Here is a 20,415-nt window from a genome sequence, read left to right as displayed (position 1 = left end):
TGTGAAGAGCCCTTTTCGCGGTCCCGCCGCCGGGCTGGATCTCGTCAATCTGGGGCAGCTGGTGCTTGGAGCGGAGAGCGCAGGTCCGAGCGTTGTGCGCTCGGAGGCGGAGCCAGAGGAAGGTTGGGCAGAGCTCGAGGAGGGAGGCGAAGGGTGGGAGACCGGCGGGCGGAGCGGCAGGCGGAGGGGCGCGATGGCGGGCTCGTGAGGCGTCAGGATGGCACAGTCAGCCGAAGGCCCGAGCGGCGGGGCAGCGCGACGCTCGGGAGGCAGCCCGTTCCCGTGGTCGTTGGATGGCCCGTTCGAACGGCCGATCTTTATATGGGCGACATAGCGTTACAAGGTGAAAGAGAATGCCCTTGGAACGGGCGCGTTTTCGTGTTTTGAGATTAGCATTTGAAACTTAAATACAAATAAAGGTGTGCTTGGCATGATGCAGTAACTGCAAAAGAAAGACATTCCAGGTAGGAATTATTTTTTATAAGGACCAGATTAAAAAATAGTGAAGGTTTATCATGAGAATACATGAGCATCATATGAGCAACATGTGTCATTCAAATGTTGAAACAAAATAGGATGCATGTAGACTATTTCTTTATTTTTGTTCTTTTCAATTGCAGCTAAGTCATGTTGTTGCCACCATTTGGACACGTACTCCACTGCCACCAAGATGTATTTGCACTGCTCTGACATAAGGAAGGGACTCATGAAGTCAACTCCCCATACATCGAATATTTCTACTTGAAGATTGCTCTTAAGTGGCATAGCGTCTCGGAAATTTATGTTCTCATGCTTCTGACATCTTGGGCATCACCACACAAATTCTTTGGCATCACCATACATGTTTGGCCAGAAGAATCCACTCTGCCAAACTTTAGCATGGGTCCAGAATGCTCCATAATGCCCTCCATATGGTGAGGAGTAACAATGCTCTAGAATTTTATAGAGTGGGATGCAGCAGCGGAGTAAACCATCAGCACAGACTTTGAAAAGATAGGGGTCATCCCATAGGTGCAATCTGCTGAGGTGTATCAATTTCTTCTTGTGTTCTCCTAGAGGTATATATCCACTCACCATGAAGTTTACCAAGTTTGCGGACCATGGACTGCACGAAAGTGACCTTCAGAAGAGTATCATCTCTCAGGTAGTTATTGATCGATAAATCCGATACCTTGGCTTGCATCCTCGAGAGATGATCAGCCACAAAGTTATCTGCTCCTTTCTTATCTTTGATTTCTAGATCGAACTCTTGTAGGAGCAGTACCCAACGAATGAGTCGTGGCTTAGCATCCTTCTTGGCCAAGAGGTACTTTAGTGCGGCATGATCCATGTATACTATCACTTTGGCACCAACCAACTAGGACCTAAACTTGTCAATGGCAAACACCACTGCTAGAAGTTCCTTCTCCGTTGTGGCGTAATTCAATTGGGATCCGATCAGTGTCTTACTGGCATAAGATATGACATAGTGCTGCTTATCTCTGCACTAACCCAGCACTGCTCCAATGGTGTACTCACTTGAATCGCACATGATCTCGATGGGAAGACTCCAATTGGGAGGCTGTATGATGGGTGCAGTGACGAGTGCCTTCTTGAGGGTGTAGAAGGCTAAGAGGCAATCTTCGCCGAAGTCAAACGGGGCATCTTTGGCATGGAGATTTGTCAAAGGCCTGGCTATATGGTAGAAATCTTTATTGAACCTCCTATAAAAGCCAGTGTGGCCCAGAAAACTTCAAACTCCCTTGACATTTGTCGGGGTTGGCAACTGGTTAATCACCTCGATCTTTACCCGATCTACTTCTATCCCTCTTTCGAACATATGTCCGAGGACAATCCCTTCTCTAACCATGAAGTGGCACTTTTCCCAATTAAGGACTAAGTGCATCTCTTGGCACCTCTTGAGAACTTTGTCTAAATTCTCAAAGCATTCTTTGAAATTTTTGCCATAGACTGAGAAATCATCCATGAACACTTCCATAATGTTCTTGATCATGTCAGAGAAGATCGCCATCATACACCTTTGAAATGAAGCAGGTCCATTACAAAGGCCGAATGACATTCGTCTGTAGGTGAATGTGCCATAGGGATAGGTGATAGTAGTCTTACTCTGGTCATCCGAATGAATAGGAATTTGGTGATAACTAGAGTATCCGTCGAGGTAGTAGAAGAATGAGTGCTTTGCCAACATTCAAGTATCTCGTCAATGAAGGGGAGAGGGAAGTGATCTTTCTAGGTAGCCTTATTGAGCATCCGGTAATCGATGCACATCCGCCAACCAGTAACAATATCTGTGGTATGAGCTCATTTCGCTCATTTCGGACAACTGTCATGCCTCCCTTTTTCGGAACTACTTGAACTGGGCTGACCCACTCACTGTCTTTTACGGGGTAGATGATACTCGTGTGCAGTAGCTTTAGAACCTCTTTCTTTACTACCTCCCTCATCGCATCATTAAGCCATCGCTGATGTTCTCTTGATAGCTTATGGTCCGGGTCCATAGGGATGAGATTGGTGCATAGATTGGGGGATATACCCTTCAAATCTTGTAGAGAATACCCAGTGATGGATCGGTACTTCTCTAAGACTGCAACAAGCCGCCAAGTCTCACTCTCTGTCAGCTTATCACTAATGACAACTGGCGTGGCTCTGTTCTTGCGGATGAAGGCATACTTCAGACCAGGAGGCAACGACTTCATCTCGGGAAGGGAAGGTTGCATTTTCTCCCTTACATTGAGCTTACTCTGGTTGTCTATTGACATCTCTTAGCGTCACCACTAGGTTTCTTAGTTCCTGGCAACAGCTCCAGAAATGCCTTTGGGTATAACTTAACGATTACAGAAAAAGATCTGCAAGTGCACAGATATACCGTTATAGCATTTCACATGGGAGTATTCTGGTATCGTTATTTATATTTTTCCCAAAGGATGGCAGTGGCAAAGGTACTATACTTAGTAATAATCATGACAATGTTCCTTAAGTAATAGACATAGCTCTGATAGGGGTGAGTCATGATAAAAGAATATTAGGGTAATGTGACACAGCACGCAACCACACTCAAGGAAAGAAATAAAAGAAAGAAAGAACAAAAGAAAGGACTAAACTATCCTATGTTAAGTTAGCCGGAGCTTAGGCTATGTTAGAGGGTCCTAGTGTATCTATTCAATGAAAAGGTTATGTTGGAACATTGGTTAGGGCGTGCCAGGAAAATGGGATAATGGGGAGAAGGTATCGACCCAGGTACTGTTAGGTCCGTTACCTCTTTGTATGAACTCCTACACCGAACCCGAATGTTGGGCACTATGCTAATCGCAACACAACTGTTACGGCGGACGGACAGTGTTGTCACCACCTGCCGCCTACCCTAAGCACGGTCATATCCGATGGATCCCGAATACCCGAGCACCACACTCGTGTATGAGGTCACTACTCCAGCGTCCCTAGAACTCCCACCCTTAGGATGGACGAGCATAATGCCAGAGCAAGCCCGAAGCCACAAAAAACCGGTATCCGTACCTGGATCATCTGGCCTAACCATATTCATCACACAACTCATGATGAAATGAAGCATGGATTGATAAACTATCAGAATAGCATAGCAACCATGATCAAGCTCTATATTATGAATAGAGTACTGACAGAAGGAATACAAAGTCATACTAGAAACCGAAGATAGCTCAACGACTCCAAGGACGACTTGATTCAGGAAAACTAGCCTAACTCCTCTAATGTGTGCATGTGCGTGTGCATGTGTGTGTGTGTGTAACATCCCGAAAATTGACTAAAATAAATCGCGCTAAAATTTTGCCTTGTCGTTGAGCTCGAGATCCCTCCTTGAAACTCTGACCCCAGTTTTTCCGGGAACTTCCCTATTCCGCCAGATCTTGCGATTCCCCAAAGACCCGACACCCGTATCCAGCACCCTGTTTCCCCTCGACCCGCGCGTCGCGCTCACGCGCGCCCGGGCGCCACGCGTGGCCGACCACGGCCGCGATCGGCGCCGACGCGCCCGCCCCTCTCTCTCTTTCTCTCTTTATTTCTCTTCCCTCCTTTTTTCTTTTTCTTTTTCCCATTTTCTTTTTCTTTTCTTTTCCCTCTTCTTCTCTCTCCTTCCTCCTACCCCGCGCGCTCGATCCCTCCTCCCTCCCTGCTCCCGTGCGCCGCCCGGCCGCACTGCCCGCTCCCCTCCGCCGCTCCTGCTCCGCGCACCAATTCGACCCCCCCCCCCGCGCGCCTGCTCCCCCACGCGTGCGCACGCGCGCGCACGCAAGCACGCGCCGCGTCGCGGCCGCCAGCACAGCCGTGCCCGCGCACCCCGCCAGCCCAGCCCTGCCCCGGGCGTGCCCCGCCTGCTCAGCGCGCACACGCCACGCCGCGGTCCCGCACGCGCGCACCCGCCGCATCGCCGCCGGCGCCCTGCACCGCCGCCTGCCCCGCTCACCCTCCCTGGGCTACCGCCGCGCCGCGCCGAGCTGCCCCGAGCCGTGCGCCTGCACGCCCACGCTCGCCGCGTCAAGTCGTGCCACGCCAGGGCCACCAGCACCCGCACCGCCTGGCCACGCCCCGACGCCGACCGCCCGCGCAAGCCGTGCCACACCGCCCGCCCGCAACCCACACGCACACGCCGTCGACCCCAGGACAGCACCGCCTGCGGCGGTCGCCGCCCGGCCAAGGCGACGTGTTGCCTCGCCAGCGCTCACCCCGCCCACTGTCGTCGTTGACGCAGCACAGAGACGTCGCGTCGCCTCACCGCCACTCACCGTTGACGCCTCGCCAGTGCTGCTCGGCGCCGTGCCGTCGCGTCGCCCCGCCGCCCCCACACCATTAACACCGCTCAAAGCTGCCTCGCCGGCCGCCGCCCCGCTCTCACCTCCCCTCCACCGCCTTAGCCGCCTATAAAAGGGGCCGCGGAGCGTCCCCGAGTGCCACATCCACCACCAAGAGCCGCAGCCGCCGCCCTAGCTACTCCTTGCTTCCCTAGCGCAGCCGCCGCCTACCTTGTAGCTCCGCCACCGCTGGCCGCAGTAGCCAGGCCGCCACGCGCCACCATCGCTCGAGGTGAGGCCGGGGATCAATCCACCGCGGCTCCCCCTCTCTTTCCCCCTCAGTCCCGGCCGCTGCCTCGGCCCAGGGGGCCCGAATCGGGTCGCCGCCGGCGCGCCCCTACCCCTCCCCTGTTCTGCGTCGAGGGGAGGAGGAAGAAAGGGCGTTTTGCCCATAACCCCCTCCATTCCTTTCTATTTGCTTAAGAGCCCTCCCATCCTTTGTTATCTTTCAAATAAAACCCTGTCCTTTATGGTAATCACAAACAAAGCCTCCACTATATAAATTGGATTAGAGATAAGACCCTATCCTTTTCCCAAAAAGCCCAAACCTTTTCAGAAATTCTAGATAAGCCATTTCATTATTTACGACTAAGTCCCTGGACCATTGCTTAACCCCTAACCCTTTGTTTAACCTATCATTTCATGCGCCAAATGACCCCGGATTAACCTAAAATTTCACCATGCCTCTCTTAACTCAGTTTTGGCCATGCCATTCAGAAATCATTCAAAAATAATACCCTATGCTCTATATTTCATGTGTTTCCGTTTCGAGCTCGACGACAAATCTTTATTTTCTGTGTTTTGATTGTGTGCCTGTTTGTGTGCGCTGTAGACCACGGAGTGAGCGAAGGAGAACCCGTTGACGAGCAGTGCTGTGAGCAGGTGAACGAGGACCCGTTCCGCGACCCCGAGCCCGAAGGACAAGACTTCCCCGAAGGCTTTGAAGACGGCAAGTTCAATCCATCCTTTGATGCATGTTTCTGTCCGAGTTTTTATAAACACAACCCAATGGCCTGTTTTATAAATTGCATATGTTTTGCTTGCATGAAAACACGGTTGGATAGCCACCCCTTGTTTTGTGATAACCATCCCTTGACCACCTAGATTAATGTCTGATTTTGCTTGGACGTTAATCGACACTAGAACGCTTAGGACTTTACTCATAATACAATTTATTTGATAAAGAAAATGTGTGCGTGTGTGGGTAGGGATAAAATGTGGATTTTCGAAAGATGAGTTTGGACGGGATGGACGACATTTCTGTGTGGATTGCCGATTGGTGTGCTTATGCCTGTGTGGCAGGGCAATGAAGGGAGATATCCATCTTGTCGCGTCTAAGGACCGAGTTGATGTGTCATCTCACCTAACTCCACTATCGTGCAAACCACTCGACCGTTGTATGGGCAACGGCGTAGCATAAATCCCACTAGTTGGTGTGATAGCCATCAGGAGAGCTGAGAGCAACGGGTGACTAAGGATAAGGGATAAGCCCAGAGTGACTTATGCCCGGTTATACCTGAGTGAACGGTCAATGACCCCTTGGTGCATCCCGTGATGGCTAGTCAGGCTTAGCTATGGTGGGTAATGGCTATGTTGGGATCTACACCGACACGACGGTGTTCGAGTTGTGGTATCCTGCTTGTGGGCAAAGTTGCACACCTCTGCAGAGTTAAGAATCTATTCGAATAGTCCGTGCCCACGGTATTGGGCGAGTTACGGTGTGGTCACATAACTAGTGTTTCATTGGGATGGGCTGGCGTGAGTTGTTTTGGAATTGTGTCCGGCAGTTGTGCCGTGTGCTACGACGGACGGGGAGTCCGGTAGCAGTTTTAAAACCTGAACCCCGTGTTACTGCAAAAACTGATTTCTAAAAGGTTTTTTCTATAAAATAAACCCCTGCATAAAATATCGATTTCCTGCAAATTAAACCGTAACCTTATCCTTGATTTATCTATGCATAATATTCTGATTTAACCCCTCCGTGGGTGTGGTTGGACTTGCTGAGTACGTTTGTACTCACCCCACTCTTACTCTTTACAGAAGAAGACCCAGACTTCGTTCCAGACGACGCCGAGTAGGGTTATCGTTCTACACCCAACCTTGCCTGTGGAACCGGCCCTGTCGAGATGCCTTCGCTGTCGCAGTACTCTGAGCCCGTGGTAGACCCTATGTGGTTTGCAGTCTGGTGTTATGTCGTAGCTTGGTTAGTTATTATCATCATCTGTATCGAGTGTCCTCCAAGGTTTGTACGGTTTTGAACCATCTGATGTAATAAATGTGGCATCAGCCTCCTGGGACTGATGTTTTGTATCACATTTAAGTCTTCTCTTATGAGGGGACGCTTCAGGTGGTATCAGAGCCGTAGGTTGGCCGTAGGACGTGACCCTAGGAGCGAAACCCGTTTTCAAGATTCTTCACTTTAGGACTTTTCTATCCTTAACCCTTTCCTCACACAAATACTTACCTTTGGTTCTTGCCCTGTTCTAGATGGCTGACGATGGATGGATTGGCGGAATCTGTTTCGCAGAGCCCGGCCTTCCTAAGTTGTTAATACTCAGCCTGGAACGCATTGGAGTTGTGGATCCGCCAGAGTTTCTTTACTGGGAGTACGACTCCAAGGGCACTCTTCGGTGTGACCTGATGATCTTCATAGCAAGGAGCACCCGCTATCCTGATGTGGACCCTTGGTTCATCTCCACCACTGGATTCCGTTTCCCGGATACCTATCAGAAAGCCGCCCGCAAAGCCCTACGACGTCTACGTGTGATCTACAGGCATCACCTCCAGCGGACTCCTATGGGATTTTTCCCACCGACTGAAGGAAGGGGACGCACATGGATTGCTAGGATGAGAGGACTTGGAAGAGAAGAAGAAGACCTAGAAGACACGGTCTCTCACCTATCCATCTATCTCACCGGCCTGGATGAGCTCTATCGCGAGCAAGCAGCACAACTGAAGCAGCAAGTCCACAGAGCAGAAAAGGCAACCCAGGAGCTGGATGAACAACGGTCGAGGACCGTACATGCCGAGTATTCCCTAGCCGCCCTCCAAGTCCAAATGGATGAAAAAGAAGAAGAACTGGAAGAACAGCGGGCAAGAGCCACACGCGCTGAGGACTCACTAGCCGCTCTCCAAGCTCAGATGCGGAGGTACGAGGCTCGCTGGGGAATTGGTGGATGGATAGAAGAAGACGAAGAAGAAGAACCCGAAGAGGCTCAATGGGATGCAAGCATTCAGGCCGAAGAGGAAGAACCCATGGAAACCCATTGGGATGTTGGAACTCAAACTGAAGAAGGAGAGCCCGAGGAAACCCATTGGGACAAAGGTACTCAGACCGAGGATAACTTGATGGATCAGTACCTTCCACTGAAGAAGCGCTCCCTTAGGATTGAGGAAGGATCCCCATGATAGGAGTTGTCTCCAAGCTAGAACTTTTGCTCTAATAATAATCATGTACCCATGAAGTTGTACCCCACTATGTTGCAATAATAAATGTCATCCACCCCCTTTGTGTACCTCAAATAATTGTGCAAGTTTTTCACCATATCTTTTTTTCAGATGGCTGAGGAAGGATGGACCCAGGGCGACTGCCAAGCTGCACCTGGCTTCCCCAGCCTCCTGATCAACGCCCTGGAAAGCCTTGGAGTCACGGAACGCCCAAGGTACTACAGCAGAGAGTACGAGCATCATGGCACTCTCCGCTGCAGGGTGATCCTAGTCGTCGCCAGAAGTGACCACTACCCCGACATCCTGTCATGGCGAGTGACTGCTACCGGGTTTAGGCACCAGGACACCTATCCCCTAGCCGTCAGGAAAGCACTTCGTTACCTGTGCCGGATTTTCGAGAGACACCTCACCCCCACACCAATGAGGTTCTTTCCACCAGCCATCAGGACTCCAGTCTGGGAAGCTCGTATGAGAAGCCTGGAACGGCGCCGCCATGAAGAAGTCCTCCTGTACCAAGTAGCTACCTACCTAGCCTCCTTGGATCAGCTCTTTGACGAGCAAGCCAACATGCTGAGGGAACAGACCCATCGAGCTGAGCAAGCAGAGCTCGCGTTAAGACTGCAGCAGATCCGAGCAGTCCAAGCCGAGGCAAGAGCCGCAGCCGCGGCCAGCAGTGAAGAAGTTGCTCAGGAGAGCCTCAGGCAAACCCGGGACCAGCGCATGTTGGAATGGACTAGAAGTGGAACCCCAGTCCCGGCAATAGGAGAAGACCATGTTCTGCTCGGGACGCCCGTCTTTGGATGGGGACCGCTCGTTGGAAACCCACTAGCCCCACCCGAGAATCCTGGAAGGTCTACGGCCGCCGCCGCAAGAGAAGCCACGACACAACCCCGGGAAAACGGAAATCTGGAGGACAGCGACCCAGGACCCCTCATTTCCCCGGAGGACGTGAGTTCCTCTCCGAGGGAGGAACCCACTCAAGCCAATGAGCCTGCCTGAAGCGCGAGCAACCATCGAGGGATGAAGCCGTGTGGTCCGAAGAAGATCTGTGCCCCCTTTCTTTTGAAGTTGTGTACCCGGACGTGTAGTACGCATTCTAGTTGTGTTCCCGTGTTGTACCCTGCCTTGTTTTAGTAAGAATTGCTTGTTTGCCTTGTTGTGTGCTTGTTGTGTGTGTGCCTTTTGGCAGAAGGTTAATTCTGCCTTGTTACGCGAACTAAACAACTTAAACATCACCTAATCTTAGTCCCAACCCGCTCGATCTGCAGATGGTTTCTCGAAGCGTCACGAGGGCCTCCCGAGTCAGGGACCCTGCAGCCGCTGAAGCAGGAGTACACCCCGACGGGCAAAACCATCCTCAGGAAGAACAAGAAGTGAGTCAGGGCAGAGGAGAAAATCTCGGTGCGCAGCTGCCACCACCACCACCACCATTCGTGGACCTGGCGCAAATAATCCATAACCAGACTCTCATACTGGAGACACTGGCCAATGCTCTAGTGAATAGGCAGCCACGAGAACAGACCTTCAATGACAAGCTGACAGCTTTTCTGAGGGCCAAGACACCTACTTTTGCCAGATCCAGCAACCCCTTGGATGCAGATGACTGGCTCCACGTGATCCAAAGGAAGCTCGAACCATTTGGGTGCCAGGATCGGGATAAAGTCCTTCTGGCAGCACATCAACTCACCGGGACTGCCTTAGCCTGGTGGGAAAATTACTGCGCTGCCACCCGAGATGCCTCCACCATCACCTGGAATGAATTCGTGAGGGAATTCTGCCGTTACCACATCCCCTCGGCCACCATGAAGCGCAAGGCGGATGAATTTCGCGCACTTCAGCAGGGGAATATGACGGTGGAAGAATATACACACCAGTTTATGGAGTTGGCTCGCTATGCACCGGAAGAAGTGAACAATGACGAAAAGAAGCAGGATATGTTCAAAAAGGGACTGAACCCAGAACTCAGGACTCTGCTCACCCCTCAGATCTATCCTGACTTCAACACCTTGATGAACAAGGCAATCCTCACAGAGAGGGCCAAGATTGATGAGAGAAAGGATAACAAGCGCAAGTTTTTGGAGAGCAAGGCACGCCAGCAGGATCGTTTCCAGAAGCCCAGAAGCTTCAGCTACAATGCACCAAGGTCCCAAGCCCCAATGCAGTACAGAACTCAGTCTCAAGTGACAGGACCACGGGCCCCTAACACTCAGCTCAGAAGCCAGAACACCGTGAGGGCCCCTCAGAGTAATGCAAGCCAGGTTACCAACAACAACAGCAATGTTAGAGCATGCTTCAACTGTCGGGAGACGGGTCATTTTATCGCCGACTGTCCTTATGCCAAGAACAAGCCGGCTACATCAGCTTTCTCCAACACAGTGAACGGACCTAAGCCAGTTCTGACCGGTGCCAACCGAGTGCCCCTCCGCGGCAACAGCAGCAACAACAACAACCCGCAGAGGCAACCCCAGCAGTCTTTTGGACGAGCCCGCGTCAACCACATCGACGCACAGGAAGCTCAAGGAGCCCAGGGCGTAGTACTCGGTGAGTATCTAGTCAGCTCAACTCTTGCAACAGTACTGTTTGATTCTGGAGCATCACACTCATTCATATCCTCGAGTTTTGTGGAGAAACATAAAATACCTACAGTACTACTAAAAACACCCCTACTAACCCGGACGCCCGGAGGAGACATCAGGTGTCAACTGGGTTGTCTACGGGTAAGGGTCAATTTAAGTGGGGTAAAGTTTTTAGCAGACTTAGTAGTACTTAAGTCAGAAGGGATAGATGTGATCCTTGGAATGGACTGGCTAAGCAAACACAATGGCCTCATAGGTTGTACGGATAAGGTAGTGCATCTAACAAACCCAGAGGGAGTCCGAGTGACCTGTCATACCCGGGAAAGTGGAGCAAACCCGATGGTATTCAGCATGGAAGCCAAGTCCTTGGAAGAAGTCCCAGTAGTAAATGAATACCCCGATGTTTTTCTCGAAGAACTTCCCGGTATGCCACCAGATAGGGATATAGAATTTGTCATTGATCTTGTTCCTGGAACCGCCCCCATAGCCAAAAGACCCTATAGGATGGCAGCATCTGAGTTGGCAGAGTTAAAGAAACAACTAGAGGAGTTACAACGGATTGGCTTCATCAGGCCAAGTTCGTCGCCTTGGGGAGCCCCGGTTCTATTCGTCAAGAAGAAGGACGGAAGCATGAGGTTATGTGTAGATTACCAGGCACTAAACGAAGTCACTATTAAGAATAAGTACCCCCTTCCCAGGATCGATGATCTTTTCGATCAATTAAAAGGAGCCAAGTACTTTTCCAAGATTGACCTAAGGTCCAGATATTTTCAGCTCAAGATAAGGGAAAGCGACATCCCGAAGACAGCCTTTGTCACTCGTTATGGACAGTTTGAGTTTACAGTGATGTCTTTTGGACTGACAAATGCACCTGCCTATTTCATGAACCTAATGAACAAAGTATTTATGGATGAGTTAGATAAGTTTGTCGTAGTCTTCATTGACGACATACTTATTTACTCGAAGAGTATTCAGGAGCACGAGCAACACCTGAGGGTAGTTTTGGAAAAACTGAGAGTGCATAGGCTATACGCCAAATTCAGCAAGTGTGAATTCTGGCTGGAGGAAGTAGCCTTTCTTGGTCATATTTTGACCGCAGAAGGAGTGGCAGTAGACCCCGAGAAGGTCGAAGCAGTATCCAACTGGCAGCAACCAACCAATGTCAGTGAGATCAGAAGTTTTCTCGGATTAGCAGGGTATTATCGAAGATTTATTGAGGGATTTTCTAAGATAGCCCGGCCCATGACAGAGCTGCTCAAGAAAGAAAAGAAGTTCACCTGGACGGAGTCGTGTGAGAGGAGCTTCCAGGAGTTGAAGCGAAGATTGACCCCCAGTGCTAACCCTGCCGGATATTCATCGGGATTTTGTCATCTATTGTGATGCGTCCCGACAAGGATTGGGTTGTGTGCTGATGCAAGATGGGAAAGTCGTTGCATACGCTTCCCGTCAGCTCAGGACCCATGAGCAAAACTACCCGACCCATGATTTGGAGCTTGCAGCCGTAGTGCACGCACTTAAAATTTGGAGGCATTATTTGATTGGAAATAAGTGCGAAATCTTCACCGACCATAAAAGTCTGAAGTATATCTTCACCCAACCAGACCTAAACCTGAGGCAGAGAAGGTGGCTGGAATTAGTCAAAGATTATAATTTGGAAATTCATTATCACCCAGGTAAAGCCAATGTAGTCGCCGATGCCCTAAGTCGGAAATCCTACGGGCCCAAGAATGACCATTTACGAGAGGAAATGGCACGACTAAATGTGCACATTGTTCCTCGAGGTTCCAGCCAATTGCTGAACGTTCAATCCACTCTAGAAGAAAGAATCAGGAAAGCCCAAAGATCGGACAAGGGACTGATGGAAATCCGGAGGCAAATCGGAGAAAATAAGGCCCCAGACTTTCGAGTTGATAATAAGGGAACGTTGTGGTATAAAGACAGAATTTGTGTGCCCCAGAAGGGAGATTTCAGGCAAATAATCATGGATGAAGCCCACAACTCAGCCTACTCAATTCACCCAGGATCCACCAAAATGTACATGGACTTAAAACAGAAATATTGGTGGAATGGGATGAAGGCAGATATTGCACGATTTGTCGCCCGTTGCGATACTTGCCAGAGAATCAAAGCTGAACACCAGAAGCCGGCAGGATTGTTGCAACCCCTACCCATTCCGGTTTGGAAATGGGATGAAGTAGGAATGGATTTTGTAGTGGGCTTACCCAGAACCCAGAAAGGACATGACTCCATATGGGTAATAGTGGATCGCCTTACTAAAACAGCTCATTTCATACCCGTACGGACCAACTATGGCGGAGAGAAGCTAGCCAAGCTTTACGTGGAAAGTATAGTGAAGTTGCATGGTGTGCCCAGCCGAATTGTTTTAGATAGAGGGACCCAGTTCACCTCTAGATTTTGGAAAAGTTTGCATAATGCTATGGGCACCAAGCTAGACTTTAGTTCCGCTTATCACCCACAAACAGATGGTCAGACAGAAAGGGTGAATCAGATTATGGAGGATATGTTGAGAGCATGTGTTCTCACTTACGGCAAAGATTGGGAGCAGAGTTTACCTTATGCCGAGTTCTCATACAACAACGGGTACCAAGCAAGCTTGGGCATGTCACCGTTTGAAGCTCTCTACGGAAGGAAATGCAGAACCCCTCTGATGTGGTCAGAAGTTGGGGAACGTGCCCTAGTCGGCCCCGCACTCATAAAGGAAGCAGAGGAAAGAGTCGCCGAGATTCGAGAAAAGCTAAAAGCAGCCCAGTCCCGACAGAAGAGCTATGCGGACAGGAAAAGACGGGAAATAAGTTTCAACCCAGGAGATTTCGCGTATCTCAAGGTATCACCCATCCGAGGAACCCGAAGATTTCAGGTACAAGGAAAATTGGCCCCTCGATATATTGGACCATACCGAATTCTGAAGAAAGTTGGAGCAGTAGCATACCGTTTGGAGCTACCAGAAGAAATGTCGGATATACACCCAGTGTTTCATGTCTCGCAGTTGAAAAGGTGTTTGAGGATGCCCGAAGTGGAGCATGTGCCGGTCGAAACAATAGATCTGCAGCCAGACCTGCGATATCAGGAAATACCGGTCAAGATTCTAGACACCGTCACCAGGAGGACCAGAAACTCCGAAGTACGAATTTGCAGAGTTCAGTGGAGCAGACACGGAGTAAAAGAAGCTACGTGGGAACGCGAAGATGCTCTGAAGAAGGAATTTCCCCACATATTTAGGAACCAGTCGAATCTCGAGGACGAGATTCATTTTAAGTGGGGTAGGTTTGTAACATCCCGAAAATTGACTAAAATAAATCGCGCTAAAATTTTGCCTTGTCGTTGAGCTCGAGATCCCTCCTTGAAACTCTGACCCCAGTTTTTCCGGGAACTTCCCTATTCCGCCAGATCTTGCGATTCCCCAAAGACCCGACACCCGTATCCAGCACCCTGTTTCCCCTCGACCCGCGCGTCGCGCTCACGCGCGCCCGGGCGCCACGCGTGGCCGACCGCGGCCGCGATCGGCGCCGACGCGCCCGCCCCTCTCTCTCTTTCTCTCTTTATTTCTCTTCCCTCCTTTTTTCTTTTTCTTTTTCCCATTTTCTTTTCCTTTTCTTTTCCCTCTTCTTCTCTCTCCTTCCTCCTACCCCGCGCGCTCGATCCCTCCTCCCTCCCTGCTCCCGTGCGCCGCCCGGCCGCACTGCCCGCTCCCCTCCGCCGCTCCTGCTCCGCGCACCAATTCGACCCCCCCCGCGCGCCTGCTCCCCCACGCGTGCGCACGCGCGCGCACGCAAGCACGCGCCGTGCCGCGGCCGCCCGCACAGCCGTGCCCGCGCACCCCGCCAGCCCAGCCCTGCCCCGGGCGTGGCCCGCCTGCTCAGCGCGCACACGCCACGCCGCGGTCCCGCACGCGCGCACCCGCCGCGTCGCCACCGGCGCCCTGCACCGCCGCCTGCCCCGCTCACCCTCCCTGGGCTACCGCCGCGCCGCGCCGAGCTGCCCCGAGCCGTGCGCCTGCACGCCCATGCTCGCCGCGTCAAGTCGTGCCACGCCAGGGCCACCAGCACCCGCACCGTCTGGCCACGCCCCGACGCCGACCGCCCGCGCAAGCCGTGCCACACCGCCCACCCACAACCCACACGCACACGCCGTCGACCCCAGCACAGCACCGCCTGCGGCGGTCGCCGCCCGGCCAAGGCAACGTGTTGCCTCGCCAGCGCTCACCCCGCCCACTGTCATCGTTGACGCAGCACAGAGACGTCGCGTAGCCTCACCGCCACTCACAGTTGACGCCTCGCCAGTGCTGCTCAGCGCCGTGCCATCGCGTCGCCCTGCCGCCCCCACACCATTAACACCGCTCAAAGCTACCTCGCCGGCCGCCGCCCCGCTCTCACCTCCCCTCCACCGCCTTAGCCACCTATAAAAGGGGCCGCGGAGCGTCCCCGAGTGCCACATCCACCACCAAGAGCCGCAGCCGCCGCCCTAGCTATTCCTTGCTTCCCTAGCGCCACCGCCGCCTACCTTGTAGCTCCGCCACCGCTGGCCGCAGTAGCCAGGCCGCCACGCGCCACCATCGCTCGAGGTGAGGCCGGGGATCAATCCACCGCGGCTCCCCCTCTCTTTCCCCCTCAGTCCCGGCCGCTGCCTCGGCCCAGGGGGCCCGAATCGGGTCGCCGCCGGTGCGCCCCTACCCCTCCCCTGTTCTGCGTCGAGTGGAGGAGGAAGAAAGGGCGTTTTGCCCATAACCCCCTCCATTCCTTTCTATTTGCTTAAGAGCCCTCCCATCCTTTGTTATCTTTCAAATAAAACCCTGTCCTTTATGGTAATCACAAACAAAGCCTCCACTATATAAATTGGATTAGAGATAAGACCCTATCCTTTTCCCAAAAAGCCCAAACCTTTTCAAAAATTCTTGATAAGCCATTTCATTATTTACGACTAAGTCCCTGGACCATTGCTTAACCCCTAACCCTTTGTTTAACCTATCATTTCATGCGCCAAATGAACCCGGATTAACCTAAAATTTCACCATGCCTCTCTTAACTCAGTTTTGGCCATGCCATTCAGAAACCATTCAAAAATAATACCCTATGCTCTATATTTCATGTGTTTCCGTTTCGAGCTCGACGACAAATCTTTATTTTCTGTGTTTTGATTGTGTGCCTGTTTGTGTGCGCTGTAGACCACGGAGTGAGCGAAGGAGAACCCGTTGACGAGCAGTGCTGTGAGCAGGTGAACGAGGACCCGTTCCGCGACCCCGAGCCCGAAGGACAAGACTTCCCCGAAGGCTTTGAAGACGGCAAGTTCAATCCATCCTTTGATGCATGTTTCTGTCCGAGTTTTTATAAACACAACCCAATGGCCTGTTTTATAAATTGCATATGTTTTGCTTGCATGAAAACACGGTTGGATAGCCACCCCTTGTTTTGTGATAACCATCCCTTGACCACCTAGATTAATGTCTGATTTTGCTTGGACGTTAATCGACACTAGAACGCTTAGGACTTTACTCATAATACAATTTATTTGATAAAGAAAATGTGTGCGTGTGTGGGTAGGGATAAAATGTGGATTTTCGAAAGATGAGTTTGGACGGGATGGACGGCATTTCTGTGTGGATTGCCGATTGGTGTGTTTATGCCTGTGTGGCAGGGCAATGAAGGGAGATATCCATCTTGTCGCGTCTAAGGACCGAGTTGATGTGTCATCTCACCTAACTCCACTATCGTGCAAACCACTCGACCGTTGTATGGGCAACGGCGTAGCATAAATCCCACTAGTTGGTGTGATAGCCATCAGGAGAGTTGAGAGCAACGGGTGACTAAGGATAAGGGATAAGCCCAGAGTGACTTATGCCCGGTTATACCTGAGTGAACGGTAAATGACCCCTTGGTGCATCCCGTGATGGCTAGTCAGGCTTAGCTATGGTGGGTAATGGCTATGTTGGGATCTACACCGACACGACGGTGTTCGAGTTGTGGTATCCTGCTTGTGGGTAAAGTTGCACACCTCTGCAGAGTTAAGAATCTATTCGAATAGTCCGTGCCCACGGTATTGGGCGAGTTACGGTGTGGTCACATAACTAGTGTTTCATTGGGATGGGCTGGCGTGAGTTGTTTTGGAATTGTGTCCGGCAGTTGTGCCGTGTGCTACGACGGACGGGGAGTCCGGTAGCAGTTTTAAAACCTGAACCCCGTGTTACTGCAAAAACTGATTTCTAAAAGGTTTTTTCTGTAAAATAAACCCCTGCATAAAATATCGATTTCCTGCAAATTAAACCGTAACCTTATCCTTGATTTATCTATGCATAATATTCTGATTTAACCCCTCCGTGGGTGTGGTTGGACTTGCTGAGTACGTTTGTACTCACCCCACTCTTACTTTTTACAGAAGAAGACCCAGACTTCGTTCCAGACGACGCCGAGTAGGGTTATCGTTCTACACCCAACCTTGCCTATGGAACCGGCCCTGTCGAGATGCCTTCGCTGTCGCAGTACTCTGAGCCCGTGGTAGACCCTATGTGGTTTGCAGTCTGGTGTTATGTCGTAGCTTGGTTAGTTATTATCATCATCTGTATCGAGTGTCCTCCAAGGTTTGTACGGTTTTGAACCATCTGATGTAATAAATGTGGCATCAGCCTCCTGGGACTGATGTTTTGTATCACATTTAAGTCTTCTCTTATGAGGGGACGCTTCAGTGTGCGCGCGCGCGCGTGTGTGTTGAATGAGAGGGAGAGGGGTCCTATTTATTCTAGTGGAGAGGTTCCCGCCATCTGCATATATGGAAGGTGATCAGGTGACTTGGCAGCTACTCCTCCTCGAAGTGCACCTGGACAGGAGGCCATCCAAGTTCGGCCGACCCATGGTGAGCCTCCCCCGGCTCTATCTTCCTCTGGTAGGCTGATAGGTGGGCCCTCAACCTTATCCTCTTGTGCATATTGCGTGGCGCCCCCATTTTCTCTTCCAGGTGGGCCCTCCTTGTAAGTGGATGACGCCGAAAGCATACTTCTGTGTAATCTTGTGGCGTCGTCATCGTGTTTTCACTTTATTTTGCTCTTACTCATCTGAAAGCAGTGAAACTCCAAAACAGCTGTGGAACTAGGTTAGTGATACAATATGCGAGTAATGTGTATAGTTTTTCTTTATTATTGAGTTTAGTTGACAGTCAAATTTAGCACTTATCGACTATCAACACTGTCCGGATCTGTTTCCTGGGTGAAGTGGGGGACATCTTCTTCAAGAATGGGCTGAGTTTGTCCCTCTTGAATTGTGCACACTACCTCTTCCACTGGGTCTTGCTCCGATCTAGGTTCTGCAATTGTATTGCAAGAACGTACTAAACTGACCGGGTTGGTTTCTTTGCCAACCTTAAACTCGAGGTAGCTCGGTCTTTGTTGGGATTGATGATTGTCTCTATTGGCCTTCCAATCAAGACAAACTCTTCACCTTCTTCCGGGGGCATCGAAGATGTGGAAATCCAGGAAAACCTTGTTATTTCCCATCATTAGGAGAACAACTCTGAGAATTCCCTTACATTTCACTATCTGGCCGTTGATACACTTCAGGTGCTTACGTAGGGCTGCTTGAGGTGCTACACGATCTGCCAGAGCTTTGGACATCATGTTGACCCGGACTTTCGAATCGTAAAAAGATCTCTTGCGGTATGGCATCCCCAATAGCGTAGAAGAGTATTCTCGAATTGCGGTAGATCTGAATGATACTACTGCTAGATTCTGCATCTTCTGTCCATTCCTTCCACATGATCGCAGAAAAACCATCAACCTATGATGTAGCATCTGGAATGAATGCCTCAGACCTTGAGGATATGCACTTGTCCTCCTTCGGCATGGTTGAAACATTGTTGAGTTCCATGTACTCCTACGCAGCACCACCTACGCAGGGCGGTCAGATCGGTCTAAGGGACGGGTCAGACCAGTTCGCCGGGTAGACCAGCGAAGTCCGATGAATGCTCACCCGGGAGGGACCCCGTCAAGGCAAGCATACGTAGGGTTGTTCTAGGATCGGCAAGCCACCTAGAACGCATTTAGACGTCGTCGAGACGAAGGAAGAACAACAGATATGGGGTTGGAAAAGCTAGGGTTTGAGGAAAAAGGTAAAGATTATAAAAAGTAGTAGATGTATTTATTTTTAATTGATTGGATACTCTCAATCAAATGTGACCCTTTATATTTATAGGATGGGGAGGACTTGCCCCGCAAGAAATCCTTTTACAGATATGAATCTATAAAAAAATATTTAATTGCACTCAGACCTTTGGTGGACCGATCTGACCCACCGATCAGACCGGTCGGCTCTTTCCGGACCAGCTACACGGACCAGACCGCTCAGATCGCCTGGGGACACCGATTAGACCGGTTACTGCCAATTTTGATCATCAACAATAGCTACATAACAAATGGAGCGAACATGTTGCTTCAGCAAGAGTGTACTTGTCCTGCTTCTATTTCTTGTCATTGTTTGCTCAATCTCCTACTAGATACTTTATGGCTATCATGTTTGTACCCTCATGAGATTCAAGAACTTTTTAGTTTGCCACAAGGTTTTGATGTTTCCCTCACGCAAAAGCAGTTGCAAGAATAGCATGGTCAACAAGTTGTTATGTAAGAGATATGTTTTAATTGAACTCAGTATTAGTTTGTAGGATGCATCTTGTTGGAAAAACAAAGAGGTTGGAAAAACATTTGATGGTGCTATGGAGGAAGTAGATCTCGTATAGAACGACAACATTTATGATTGTCATCCCGTATTCCCTGCTTTTGTTCCTAAATCATTTGACAGGTAATACTTATATTTTTACCTCAATAAATTGAAATATTTTGACTTGATAACTTTAAACGTGCATGGAAAATCTTATGATTTGTAGGAACTTGACTAAATATATAGTATCGAACTCGTGAGAATGTGGGATGGCCAGCCATTCCAGCAAAAACTATATATGGTTGGTAATACCGTCCATTAGATGTTCTCAGTTATCACTCAACTTCTCCGCTGCTGATAATGTTTTTCATTGCTCTAAAGGATTCATGTGTTCTCAGAAAATGGTTCCAATTGAAATTTTGAAATGTTATTTTAATGAGAGCACATGCAACATCCCAGAAGATATAAGAGCACTATATATGTCATAAGAAACATGGATGTCGAGAAGTATTTTTAAGTTTCCTATATTGTCATGCTAACGTGTGATGATATAAGAGCTCCACTGTCTTTTTTAATTGTAAGCTTCTTCTAGTGGTGGATTATAAGAGCTCCACTGTCTTTTTTAATCGTATAATGATATAAGAGCTCCACTCATGAAAACCCCCTTTGGTTATTCCATCGAGCAATAAATGAGATTTTTGATGCAATCTAATTATTTTTAAATAATTTCACTTGAAACACGTGCCACACATGCATCCCCACTAGTGACTGAGTAAAAGTAAATGCATTGAGAAAGAGCAGTAGGGAGGAGAGAATAATATTTATTTATCTTTTATTATGGGTTGTCAGTATGTATATATTTACCTTTGTGCTTTATAATCTGGTTGCGTAATATATAAGGGTAGCTAAATA

This window comes from Panicum virgatum, chromosome 8N (genome assembly GCF_016808335.1).
Source record: "Panicum virgatum strain AP13 chromosome 8N, P.virgatum_v5, whole genome shotgun sequence".
In the NCBI taxonomy this organism is placed as follows: domain Eukaryota; kingdom Viridiplantae; phylum Streptophyta; class Magnoliopsida; order Poales; family Poaceae; genus Panicum; species Panicum virgatum.
This window is presented reverse-complemented; position numbering follows the sequence as displayed.